This window comes from Microplitis mediator, chromosome 5, assembly GCF_029852145.1.
Source record: "Microplitis mediator isolate UGA2020A chromosome 5, iyMicMedi2.1, whole genome shotgun sequence".
Taxonomy (NCBI): Eukaryota; Metazoa; Arthropoda; class Insecta; order Hymenoptera; family Braconidae; genus Microplitis; species Microplitis mediator.
The window spans coordinates 7259861-7271663 of record NC_079973.1 but is presented as its reverse complement, the minus strand read 5'-3'; the positions used below and the strand labels follow the sequence as shown (position 1 = coordinate 7271663).

Here is an 11803-nt window from a genome sequence, read left to right as displayed (position 1 = left end):
AATTTAGGTCAGACAATTGAACAAAAAATCACGTATATCGCAAATCAAAGTAAAAATTCAATGATCGAGTTCTGGAATTCGTTTAGGACTTAAGGGTTGAGTATAGATGTAAAAAATATATGTATATATATGTATCGTTGTATCGGTATCATCGAAAGAAATTTTTCGATATCTTCTCTCTCATTGGAACGTATCATTACCATAATCGTTGCTCGGGCACAGAGCATATGGGAGATGGCAAAGCGGACTCACGGAGGCCTAATCGCGATAATGGTTTCGGAATCGGCTCGTGACCGCAGAATCGGAAAGCATCATCATATATCGGCTGAGGAATAATGATAAAATAAATAGAAAATATAAGAGATTGCGAAAAGATCGAGACAATAATCGAAACATTTATATCATTAAAAAAAATATAATAAAAATATTTGATATTTGGCGGAAGATATATGTAAAAAGTATTGAAATAAAAAAATTGCAAGGTTTAAAAATTGTTTTTGCACAAATGTAATATGTATTAAATGTGGCAGAATGACGAATTGGTTTTAAACTAGAAACAAGTTTGAACCAGTTACTGTAATATAATATGAACAAGAGAAAGAGAGAGTTTGTGTGGTAGACCCTTGAGGCTCTTTAATAACACGTCAAAAGGCCCACGGGTTTTGCTTTAGGGTAAACTCGATGAGGGCCTCTTTTGGAGGCGACCAAATCCCAAGTTTCGAATCAGCAGTAAGTAGTAAAGCCTCCGACCAAGACTTGATGAGTAGCTTTACTTATTTTGTCATAAAATTCCCTCTCTGCGCTACCAAAGATGAGTAAAATGAAAAAAAAAAAGGCTGAGAATAAAAAGTAAAATAAGAATAAATTCAAACGGCTTTTTTTGGACTTCCCCGAAATAAGACAAGGACGAGGGAGTTTTTATAAACTTTTAAGGTCTTCAGTGGCTTCTCAAAGGTCCAGCTACTAACACCATAAAACAGGTGAACCAGGGATTCCGATGGTTCATTGCGTGGAATAAAATTACAGTTTGGAAGACGAAGGCAAGGGCACCAGGAGAACCAGCAGAAGAATAAGAGGATGATGAAAAAGGAAAAGTAAAAGAAGAATGGCTGTATGGACAGTAAAAAAAAAAAAGAAAAAAGAATGGTGGTGTATAGTAGAGAAGGAGAGTGTAGACATCCTGCTTGGAGGTCAGACAGTGAATGAGTTCTCTCCTGTTTCTTTAAAGAAGAAGCTGGAATTTAGTTTTGGGGCTTGGCTAAATCCATGTCTAAGGGGCATTATTTGGTAGCCGGTAGTTGAGAATTATTCTCAACTCGCTGTGATGATGAGCAACAAAAAACAAAAAAGAGTGTGAGGTTGAAGAAGTAAAGGAGGTTTGAATATATCGATCGAAGCACGCGATCCTTCTGTTCAGGCTTCACAAGTTTTTAAAACTCAGCTCAACAAACCTTTGCCTTCCCATACCTATCAGACTTATTTCAAAATCACTTGCTCAAGATTGGTACCAGACAAATAAAACCTGTTACTGTTAACCAAAATTTCATGACAAATAAAGTATACAACCAGGCAATTCACTGCCTGACACTTGGACACTGTATATTTAATTCCTCAAGACGAACTGCAAGCTGGTACATTAGACCCTGAAATTATCATCATCCAATGCACTGACTTGATTTTGGGTCTCGCTTTGGTATATAATAAATATATTTCCAAGACCAACGGGTTAAATACAACAGGAGCAACAGAAGTGACTTTTAACATTTGGGGGCTAGCAAATAAATGCTGAGGGGGCAGAAACAGCAACTGCGGACTTGGATTGTAGTCCAGTCCAGGTCTCTAATCATTGCCAGAGGTGATGTGGGACTGATTTAGCATGCAGTCTGCCCTCGGGGACTTGGACGTGTAATCACCGCGTTCTTCAGACCTTTCAATATATATCCGCTACGTCTACTCAGACCTCAATGAAAATAAGTCTTAGAAAACCTCAAGCTTTTTATTTTTTCTGCTGATGCATTCGAGAGTTTTAAAATAGCACATGACTCATCAGTAAAATATGTCGTTTTATTAGTAGGGATAATTTCAAATTTCAGGGAAACAATTTTTTAAAATTTTTAAAAAGTGATATGTAAATAAGATTCGCCATAAAATTATTTTTGTTATATATAACTTGAAAATAACCGATGTTAAAAAAGTAATTATCATTTATTCACCCGTTAATTTAAAGTGTCAAGATAACGAATGCAAGATCAAAAATAAAGTACATATATTTAAAAAAAAAAAAATATATGTATATAATTTGAAAGAAAAGAAAAGGGTTCGGTTAATAATTAAGTAACAAATGATCAATCGAAATTGGTTTGAATGTTCAAGAGGCAGCAATTATACGGAGTTTGGGTATAGTATTTTTCACAGGTGCATGGTGTGCTCCTGCCACGCCGGAGGCTGATCAACAGAATCACTACGAGCTGTATAACGAGTAATATACACAGATGGGGCTACCTAACTGGAGCAAAAGTTATTCCCGAGGATTGGAGGCTGGCTGACTGTTGAATTGTGGGGCTGGTGATTAGTGAGAAGTATTTGATGGAGAGAAGTAATATTAAAGCGAGAAGACTCCTGTCCAGTGGCTTAAAAGATTCCACCTGGTCTTTACCTCTATCTCTACCTCTTTTCTTACTTCCTCTTCAATTTAAACAGTTTATTATTTGTTCCACAATTTTTGTTTTACTTCGTACCGTCAATCTTTTATTTCACTGTCAATTACTACCATTATTTTTTTATAAAAAAAATTTTAAAGTATAAAAAATAACGCGGGAAATAAAATAGTTTATTTAAAGGTTAATTTTTTAAGTTAAATGCATCGCAGATGGTGTAAATTCGAGGGTAGAAGATGCTGATGATGGAAAAAAAACAAGAATATAAAAGAGAGTGAAGAAGGAAATGCAGAGGATAAAAGCGTGTATGTGTGGGAGGAAAAAGAAAAGGGTAAAAGAATAATAAAAATTACTAAGAAGGAATATTGCCAAGACGAGAATCAACATTTGAAAGAAACTCGTTGCGATTAACTAAAGCTTATATTTATTTCCAATTACCATTCATGAGCTTTTACTTCGGAGTTAATAATAAAATTTTTTAAATATTTTCTAACGTGTTTTTAAATCTATCAATTATATTTATGATCATGTTAATAAACGATGCTATTGATAGTTAAAGAAAAAAAAATACATTATTTAATTTTTTTTCGGAGTTTGTTTCCGAGTTTTAAAAAATGTAAGAATAAAATAATTTGTTTTAAAAAGAAGGATATAAAGTTTTCAATAATAAATCTTGTATTGGATATTTGCAGGTGATGGTACAAGAGATGTATAACTGCGGTATCTACTGTTTTCCTTCACGTTATTTACTCACGAAGCCAACCGGTAGGCACTTATAGGCAGTAGCCAATGTCTGACGCATCCCCCAAGTCTACCTGAGTCTTAAAATAAATAAATAAAATTTTTAAAAATAATAAATAAAGAAGAAACCGCGAGAAGATTTTACTGAAGAATTTTATTTTATTTTATTTATTTTTTTTTCTGCAGCCTTTGCTTTATTTTTACTCGAGTGTATTTCTTTAAAGAACTTTGCGCAAACATCGCCGTCGTTGGTGTCCTTTCAGACTCGCACAAATGTGCTTATTACTCGCGCGAATATCGTCACAGCAATGTTTCTGTTTCCAAGAAAGTTATGGAAAGGAAAAAATATTAATTAGCATTTTGTTAAGTTTTATACTTTGATTTTTTAAATACTTTTTTTTTTTTCATAAAGAATATTTTACAAAATAATAAAAATATAATACTTTATATTTATATTGAGAAGTCGTGATTAAGATCATTGGATTAATAATTTATGTGAGGGAAAGGCGGGCAAAACGGATCACCCAAAAAATTTGATACTAAATTTTTATTTTTTAAAATTGCTTTTAATTTATGACTCTTATTATCTATTTTGTATAATTTTTAGTTTCAAAATTTTTTTTTTTAATTTATTTCCAGTAATTATTTAGTAGACTCAATGTATCGTCGGTCACAAAAAATTACATACGGCGTTTTCTTCACTATACAGTCGGGCTCTTTATAAGACTATCATTCTGTCTTTTTGTAAACCAGGTATCGCGATAGTTTAAGAGAGAAACTAATAGTCTTATAACGAGGTCCTACTGTATTTAAATTTGATATAAATCATTTATCTTAATAATTCTGTTTTTTTCGGCATCTGTATTTACTCACAGTCTTGCAAATCTCTTTTCCCTCTTAGATTAGATATAAAAAATTTTATTATAATCATTGTTTTTTAAATAAAAGAAAAAAAAATTTTTTATATTTTTTTGGGACTGGTCCGTTTTGCCTGCCTGGGAAAAAAATGTTTTCCGTATTATGGAGAAGGAAAATAAGGATACACTCAGAAAATTAAATGATTGCAGTTACTATCTATTTATGTTAAAATTTTTTACCATCAACCCGATGGTAGTGACAACTATCTGGATGATTGTATAAATCATATTTATGGTAACTGTTACAATCATGTATGTTAATTAGAGATAGTTACAGTTATCATTTTAAATAGTTGTATTTACGATCTAGATGGTTACAGTTACCATCAGAAATTGTAGTAGTTACCATTAAAGATGATTAAAGTTACCATCTAAGACAAGTAGACTTTAAACATCAAATTATGGATTTAAATAATTGTAAAAAATAAATAATTGTCATTTTTTTGTAAAAATTTTATAAATAAAATTTAAGTATGTTTGTCATCATATTTGTAATCAAAAATTTATAATTTTGCACCAGTACTTGAAAATTATTGAATTTTTGATCAATTTTTTTTATAGCATTTAATAATTTTTTTTTTTTCTTTATCAGTGTTTTTATCAGTGATAAATTATCACTATCCTTGATAGGAAACATTATTATCCTGATGGTAAATATTACCATCCTGATAGTAGCTGTAATCATCTTAATGGTTACTGTTATCATCCTGATGGTAACTGTTACTATAAAAAATGGTAACTGCAATTATAACAAATTGTAGCACTAACCATCTTTACACTGAAAAATTTTTTAATCATCCTAGATGATTGCAGCTACAAATTTAGTATGATAACTCCAATCATTTATTTTTCTCCGTGTAGGAGGGGATTGGTCAGGATCATGAAGGAACCTTCTCAATGAAAAGTCTATGACACGTATTATAAAATTCATTGTTTAAAATCCAGTACACTCTGGTTAGAAGCAATATTTCTGTCTATACTCTTACTTACAGGAAAAAATGAAATTGACGTGGAATGAGTAGAGTCCACTGTATTAAAATTCCGTGTATTGACACCCGGATTCCGAGTTATAATTTCAAACACTAATTTTTAAAGTTTATTTTTTTTTTGTGTGGGAATTCGGTTGAATACTTTAAATGGACGCCAAAAAAAGAAGATTCACCATTTTGAAATGCACAAAAATCCATTATTTCCTTGTTGGTCTCATTTTACCCGCCTTCCCCTACTTGCGTATTCTGTATTCGATATCTACGAGCTCTCACTATATAATATTATTATCTTTTCTTTTTTATATTCTACATTTATAAGTATATAGATACATATATTTATATTTATATATGTACGTATAAAGTATATTGTGTATTGAATGCAGTAGTAAACTGCATTAACGTAAAACGTGTATGTAAAATTGTCTATACATATATATATATATCAGTGGCAATAACTTGGCGCCTTGTTGCCATATATACAAGGATAATATAACCGAGCATTATCAAGTAGGATAATATAAAAGAGGTTGCCGTGCTATATAATATGCAGAAGCTTATACAAGTTGTATAGATCAGTATACATACATATTTAAATATATCTTGTAAATATTGATAAGATGATACTGAAAGAACTTATTATTGTTACTATTAATAAAACTTTAATTAAATGTTTAAGTAAATATAATTTATTAAAGTTTGTTTCAGTAAAGAGCGCTATTTAAATTGAATATAGAGCAATAAGTATTTATTTGTTGACTGCAAGGATGAAAGATCGCGATCGAAGATTTGCGCTTAAGGAAAAGCGAGTATCGTACGTGATTTCAATGTAAGATTTATTGACGACATTTCATCGTGTGTTTCCATAATAATAAATACTATTTCATTTCTTTGACGGTTAACTACTTATCGTTTTAATATTGTACATGTTTTTAGTCATTAAAATGATTTATTTTTATATTTTTATAAATTTTATTTAACAAAACTTGAAAAAAATATTTTTTAAAAATTGTTAACATAAATTTTAATTATTTATAACTTGTTAACTGTGTGATTCAGATTAATAATCATCGAGTCTTTTTTGGCGGGAAATTTAATTTTCTACAAAAAATAGTTCTCATTAACTTGACGTAGCTTTGACAGTTTTTTTATAATTTTAATTTAAAAGAAGGTCAGAGACCCAGTACCCGATCAGGGAACTAGTACCCGATCACTCATGTACTTGTATATTCATATTTACTAAATATATCTATAAAAATACATGGATCGAATACTTGTTCCCTGATCGGGTACTAGGGCTTTTACCTCATATGAAAAACAATAAAAAAAAAGATTTTTTTCATGGTTTTTAAAAAAACTAAAATTGCGACCACTATTAATGATATGATGGAATTATATAAGACCTTTTTCTAAAGATAATTTAAATTCCTACAAAAATGATTAAGAAGACTATTACTCTGTAAAAAATTTTCAGAGTAAATTCGGAGTAAATCTGGGGCGGATGTCTGTTTATTAATTTATTTCTTTCGAAGTGAAATTTACTCCGAAGCGGAGTTCAATTCAATACTGAAACTCTGGATCGGAGTGAATGCGGATTTAAATAAAATCCAGATCACTCCGAAATTACTCCGCTAAGAAGACAAACTTCCTATTTACTCCGTATGGGGAGTGAATTCGAATTGAAATACAATCCGTAATCACTCCGAATTCGTTCCCGATTACTTACAGTGTAGCCTCAATTCAATAGTTTAAGAGCTAAAAGTATTTTCAAATTGTTCCTAAAAATAATACATTCAACTCTTTTCATCAACTATCGCAATTTAATTTAGAAAAAGGTAAATAGCCGAAAGGTATTTATTGATTATACTCTTCCTGTCAAAATGATCTAGCCAATCGAGCGTATCTACGCGCACAACAAGCGGAAAATCGTTCTACTTAAATGTTTTTTTTTCTTTCTATTGTTTAGCAACTAAAAGCCGCGCCTGAGACAGATACTTCCGGAATGCAAATGTTCTACCTGTTCCCTATGAATATTAATTAAAAAAACAAATAAATTATTAATTGAATGGATACTGGAGTAACTGATTGATGTAAAAGAGCGTGCAGAAGGTGTCGGTGTCTCGAAAGTAAATGAGATGACAGATGAGCGAACACGCGAATAGACAGAGATGAGTAAGAAAGAAAACAAAGTGACGAGGGGGGCAAGTGCTAGATGACACGAAGGGCGCTGGGACAAAAAATAAATAAGAGAGTACAGTCAGTGTACTCGTCTATATATAATGGAATATATTTTTGTAAAGTGTTGTATGGTGTACTGTACTAAGTTGTACTGCGTCATGGAAATGGTAGAGTGTATAAAGACAGAGAAAAAGAGTATAGAGTATGCCAGAGAGATTGTCTCCCCCAAGGATGGTAGGGATCTACAACGCATGCGCGAATGCCGTGGGAACGTCGCGCGCCCAGGACAATCTCTTACGAATATGCGCAACTCACGTACCGAGGATAACCGATCACGCCCGAACTATTACGAGGGGTCCAACAAACCCCACAAGAGGGATATTTTCCAGCGGTTCTCAATAATAAATTTATTCCAACCCTTAGAAAAATTTTTTTTTATTTTATAGAAATAAGAATCAAATTATTTATGGCGGGAATAAATTCAAGTATTTAAAAAATTTATACGCTAACTTTCCGATAAAAAAATACAATAGTTGACATCGATAGTGTAAAATACTAAATAATATCAAAGTGTGCCAACCCCTGCGACATATATATATATATATATTAGGGTGCTCCGTTTGAAACGAAGATTTTTTTTTTTTCGATCCCCATCAAAAATCTTGTTCTACATGTAAAAATAAAAATTCAGTAAAATTTTGAGCTCTTAATAACAATTTTAAGAACTGGAACAACGTCGTTGAAGTTTTCCCATGCTAAAAGCATGTAAATTTTGATTCTTTTCTTTTTATCGAATAAAACTCAGCCCCATATTGACGTATCTTATCGGTTCAAAGTTTTCTTGGAAGAGAATTGTATGCTCTTTGAAAAAGCCTGTATGTGCTTAGCAGTACCTTCAACTACAGCCCTCGTGGAAGCCTTGAAAGTCTAATTTCCTACGAAATTAGTGGTTTTTTATTGTTAACTTGTAAACGATTGACTTTTGGGAAAAAAAGTACATGACATTTTTTGTAGGAAATTTAGTCTTCTACAAAAAAGTTTTCATAAGTCAAATCTCTAAAATCAATATTTAAAAAGATATATGAACTTTAACTAAGTAAAATTCGAAATTTTAGCTAAATGTCAATGTTCAATACTATACAATATAATCAGTTATTAACTTATGGTAAGTATCAATTAATATATATTTATATAAAATATAAAATACCCGTAATTATTCATCCAAATTGTTCTTAAGTACCAACCTCATTTGCAATTCTTTTGAAAAATTGAATGATTAAAACACAGATTTGAAGAATCTCGTTCGAATTTTCGATGTCCTTGGGACCTAAAAGATGGATTATGTTCAAAAAAACATGTTTTATATAATGGTTTTGAATTATAAAACCGTTAATCTTGACATTTAGCTAAAATTTCGAATTTTACTTAGTTAAAGTTCATATATCTTTTTAAATATTGATTTTAGAGATTTGACTTATGAAAACTTTTTTGTAGAAGACTAAATTTCCTACAAAAAATGTCATGTACTTTTTTTCCCAAAAGTCAATCGTTTACAAGTTAACAATAAAAAACCACTAATTTCGTAGGAAATTAGACTTTCAAGGCTTCCACGAGGGATGTAGTTGAAGGTACTGCTAAGCACATACAGGCTTTTTCAAAGAGCATACAATTCTCTTCCAAGAAAACTTTGAACCGATAAGATACGTCAATATGGGGCTGAGTTTTATTCGATAAAAAAAAAAGAATCAAAATTTACATGCTTTTAGCATGGGAAAACTTCAACGACGTTGTTCCAGTTCTTAAAATTGTTATTAAGAGCTCAAAATTTCACTGAATTTTTATTTTTACATGTAGAACAAGATTTTTGATGGGGAACGAAAAAAAAAAAATCTTCGTTTCAAACGGAGCACCCTAATATATATATATTGAAATAAAATAGTGCACGTGCGAGTGAAGGCGGCCATCTGTGTGCTATACTTTTAGTACATCATCGGATTCGCCGGATGTTGAATTGACATAAGAGTAAAATTGTGCAAGTACCCGGGCCAATTGTGGTCTGTGTAAACATTTGAATGTATGTATGCATGAATATATGTATATATTTATATGGGTGGACTGCATTGAAAAGATCAGAGTGTATGTAACACGCAAAGGATGTATCTGTAAAAAAAAAGGATGATGCATGAACATATACTGTATCTATTTAATTGACGAGTCTCAAAGTACTGAGAGTAGAGAAAGTGATCGGGTTTATTTATATTTTTTTATTTTATTTGAACGCCCTTGGGGCATTTTTAGTCACGTGACTCTGAGTAAATTTGATTTGAGATTCAACAACTAAACTCATATATTACAATTTCGATCTCAATGGCCATTTAAGTATCGTATAAATTAATAATTAAAATACCCGCATAAATCCTCTTTTTTATTACATATTAAATTCACTTTTTTATTTATCGATTGTTGAGTAAGCTCGGAAATAAATCAATGTTACAGTGAGATTTATTAAGTTTTCCATTTTGTGACAAAATAAAATTTTTCAAAATTTAAAAAATAGTCTAGTATGGACGTACTAATGATGAAATTTTGGTATTGACCACTGGGCAGTTTAGTTAATATATTAAAAAATAAAAATATAAAAGGCCAAGATTGAATGTGAATGTGAATGTCGAGAGCTGATCGTTGAGCGAAAGCGACGACGCACGGCGTCGAGATCACCGCGGGATGTCTTGGTGAATAAAAAAGCATATTTTGACAGAGAGACCGACTGCGCATAACCTTCGTCATCCTCTTTATACAACAGAGAGCACATCGACTTGAGATATATTAGTAAAAGGCTTGGCCTCGACCAATACTATCATGTTTACATCCACAATCATTTCCTGTATAAACATATACATATATACATATATACATATGACAATATAATACATTTTACAACGTCACTGTATCAGACATTCTATTGGTTCAATTCTTTGGACAAGATGTCGCCTAAATGGAATCTACTCAAGACTATAATGGAGCTAAAAAATATTTGAAGCAACCGAGAGCCAATATCTTCCCTATGAGCAAATAAAATAATAAAAAATAAAAAAAAATTTATTTTAGATGGCTCGTAGACTTAGTCGTGTCCTCGACCCCCCGTTGACAGGCTCCAAAGAATCAGCTAACTAATACAACTAAAAAAAACTACCTCTTTATATTTAAACACAGTAACATCGTCATTTTCGTTGTCTTGGTGATAAGACACCCCGCTTAGTTTTATATAAAATAAATATTTTAAAAATAAATAAGCTTTATTTTTTAACAGATCGAATATCATTATTTTTTTTGACTTTACCAATAAAATAGTCATTTTTTATTACCCATACTAACGGATTTGAATTTTATTTATTAAATATATTTAATAATAATATTTGATAAATTATAATTATGATAATTTTTTTGCAAAAAATTTCATTTTAAGTGTCAGGTAAATTATATAAAAATTTTATAGTTTTTTTAAAGATTACTATAAAATATCAGGATGTCAAGCACATGGCGACGATTTCACTGCTAATGTCGACCATCAATTGCAACCGCTTGAGACACCACGTTGTTATCCTGTCAGTCAATAGACGTCGGTTTCTGTACGATACGGATGGACTGGTGAATGAAGAAAAAGCATTTGTGAGTGCTTTGAATCACATTGAGGGAAAATAAAATAAAAATAAGACGAAGGGAGAGGCTGAGACTTTTACTCAAAGAAAAATCTAGTCCAATCGAATCATGGGTAATGTAAAAAATATTACCCGCATGAGTTGATGGATACAAGATAAAAAAAATTATAGACAAGATTATTGACTATTATTATTATGGATATTAAATGTACATAGAAGGCAGACGTGAGTGTTTGGAAAACACTTTTCTGCCAAGTCGTAAATAAGGGTGAATATTTACTGTGCTTGTGAATATTCATGATCGGAGATTCAATGTCAGGAATACGTAATGGGAATCGAGATTTTATTTTATTGGTTTGTCTATGAGGTTTTTTTTTATATTTATTGAGATTCTAGTTAAGTGGATTTATTAAGTCACAATGGGATATAATTTTTTTTATTATTATTATTTGTGTTTCCAAGGGCCACGGTTGTGGATCGTGCATATGTTAGTCTCTTGTGGATAGTTATTTTTTTTTATGGATTATGTAATTTTGGGTAAAAAAAGAAATTAACGATAAATAGAATCTGTTAGACCATAAAGATAATTTATGGAATCAAAAGTAATTAAATTTTATGACGAATTTATAAAATTTTAGTTGATCACCATCAGTGTTTGTGTTAAT

At 31.1% G+C, this 11803-nt stretch overlaps 1 protein-coding gene across 2 annotated transcripts in view; it reads right to left on the bottom strand.

Moving 5' to 3' along the window:
* The window catches only part of LOC130669157 (neurogenic locus Notch protein), a 152709-nt gene that overhangs the window by 106587 nt on the left and 34319 nt on the right, over nucleotides 1-11803 (bottom strand). The window lies entirely within an intron of this gene.